Source organism: Equus asinus, chromosome 25, assembly GCF_041296235.1.
Source record: "Equus asinus isolate D_3611 breed Donkey chromosome 25, EquAss-T2T_v2, whole genome shotgun sequence".
In the NCBI taxonomy this organism is placed as follows: Eukaryota; Metazoa; Chordata; class Mammalia; order Perissodactyla; family Equidae; genus Equus; species Equus asinus.
In genome coordinates, this window is record NC_091814.1 from 25,238,656 (window position 1) to 25,241,378 (window position 2,723).

Here is a 2,723-nt window from a genome sequence, read left to right on the forward strand (position 1 = left end):
GTAGGTATTGTTATTAATCCCACTTTACAAGTGAGTAAATTGAGACTCAAAGTGGTTAAGTGACTTGCCCAAGCTCAAATGGCCAGTTAGAGGTGGAACTGGAGCCAAGGTCATGCCTACGACACATACTCGTAACTCCGTACCATGAGAACACTAGCCATGGCATGGATAAAGTACAGCGGTAGCACCAGGGAAGAAGCAGTAAGATATCCATGAAGGGGTTAGTTAAGCATCACAGGAGAGAGAGGATTTAAGCTGACACCTAATAAATTCGTAGCATTTTTTCAGGCTGAATAGCCTGGAAAAGACATTCCAAGCAAAGGATATAGTATGGCTGAAGCACAAAGGAAGGACGAAGGCTGGTGTGTTCTGTGACGTCTAACTAGATCAGGGTGGCTTGGGCGATGAGCCAAGGTTCAGGAGTAACGGGAGACAAGGCCAGTGAAGAAAGTAGGATCTAAATACCATGACTTAATTATAAAGGGTATCTATGTAATTGTCTTCAGATACAAAACAAATCCATCATCTAATTTTGTCTGGCAATTCATAGTTCTCACTGCCTGATTAACATCAGAGTGAACTTGACTTTGGTTTGCTGGGGTCTAGTCTCCTTGATGAACAGGCTAATTTTACTGTTACAGTTTAATGTCAAAGGTCTCTTCACACAAAGACCATGTTTGTTTTGGTCTTGTTTTCCACCCTAAAGGAGATTTAAAATGTTACAAATTATCTCCGGACTCTAAGCTAATCAGTTTAGATTTACAAATTTGAATTCATCCAAATGTATCCTTACTCTACATAATCGCAAATGTGCATAAATATAATTGATTTAAAAAGACTAGAAGAAAATGCACCAATATTTTACAGTTGCCTTTAAATACTGGAAAATTTTGTATAGCTTTGAAATTTTCTGTAATGAACATGTATCATTCTTACGAATACAGAAAGAAATTCTTCTAGAGTGGAGACCAGATTTTTTTAATTTTATGTTGTTTTATTTTAAGATTTATCTTTATCATAAGTAATACAAATGTAAAAGTAACAACAATATACAATTGTCAAAAGTAAGAAAATTACATCTACTAGAATGTGAAAGCTCACTGTAATCCCACCCCCAAGATTATTTGGTGAACATGACTCCAGAATATTTTTCTGTGTGAATACCAAAAATGTGTGGCTGTGTGCACATGTGTAGGTACAGTTTGCTTGCAAAAACTATATCATTATACATAGAAAAATATGGAATGTTTCACGAATTTGCATGTCACCCTTGCATAGGGGCCATGCTCATCTTCTCTGTATCGTTCCAATTTTAGTATATGTGTTGCTGAAGCAAGCACCAGACATCTTTTAAATCAAAGTCATATGAGCATATAGTTCAAAATTCAAATTTTCCCAAAAAACTAATAACAAAACCAATACTTTGCCCTTCACTGCCACCCTCATTCAATCCTCCCAAAGTCAACCCACTAATGCTTTAACTTGTTTATTCTGTAGTGACATAGGCATACTGTAGTTCTTCTATAGCTTTATGGTCTACAGGAGTTTATGTACTATTTCTGAATTTGTCCATTTTATTTTATTTATTTAATTTTTGGTGAGGAAGATTAGCCTTGAGCTAACATCTGTTGCCAGTCCTCCTCTTTTCACTTGAGGAAGATTGGCCCTGAGCTAACATCCATGCCAATCTTCCTCTATTTTGTGTGTGGGATGCTGTCACAGCATGGCTCGAGGAGCAGTGTGTAGGTCCACATCCAAGATCTAAACCCACGAACCCCAGGCCACCAAAGCAGAGGGTGTGAAATTAACCAGTACGCCACCAGGCAGACCCCTGAATTTGTCCATTTTAGACATTCAACTTCCTACTATAAGATGTAGCTCACTTATATCACCTCCCACCTGTCCTCAACAACTTCTCAATATAGTTATAACATATTTAGTTTCTCTACTGTTTGGCTACCTTTGAAATTTTAGATAATAAACATACACTATCATTTCTTAGTCCACCAGGTATAGCCAGTCTCTCTTACGTCCATGGGTACAATGAGAACACTGGTGCTCCCAGCCTCACCTTCAGCTCTTCTCTCTCCCTTCTTCAGCATTCCAATCTTAGAGCATTCAAATTGATAATATTTACATTTGGTTCTGGAATTATAATTAAATCTTCCATGCTTTCTCTACCAGTTCATTCTTAAATTTGAAAACTAATAACAGCATTTACATTATTGTGACTATATAAACATCATTCATGGGGGAGGTAGGTGGTATTCTGTGAGTATAATTTCTTTCTCATACATGTCTTTGTTTCTCCTGAGTCTAACACTATTTTTAAATTTTCCATTACACGACATATTCTCCAAAGTCTCCTTTTTCTGCAGGAGACCTCTCTCCCAGGGCCCTCTGTCCTCCTGCTTTGACCTGGGTTGTGTGTTCTGCAGGTGCAATGGACAGTGTGGTGATTCCCCCAAATCCATTCCATTGCAGAAGATTAGACTGAGGCAACAGTTGCAATGTCAGTGAGGACATTCCCAGACCCCTTTCCTAAAGTGCCATCACCCTCGGACACTTCCTATCCCCTCCTCTGCTTTATTTGTCACACTAGCACATATCACCTTAACACACAGATATTTTACCCACTTGTTTATCATCTGTTTACCTGAACATAAGCTCCAGGAAGGCGGGGAATTTTGTCTGTCTGATTTTCTGCTTTACCCCTAGGGCTG

The 2,723-nt window shown here is 38.5% G+C and overlaps 1 non-coding gene across 1 annotated transcript; it reads right to left on the reverse strand.

Moving 5' to 3' along the window:
- Positions 1-1,233: 1,233 nt before the first annotated feature.
- Positions 1,234-1,340, reverse strand: LOC123280922 (U6 spliceosomal RNA). The gene has a single exon (XR_006520225.1). It is a non-coding gene; the product is annotated as a U6 spliceosomal RNA (small nuclear RNA).
- Positions 1,341-2,723: the final 1,383 nt, after the last annotated feature.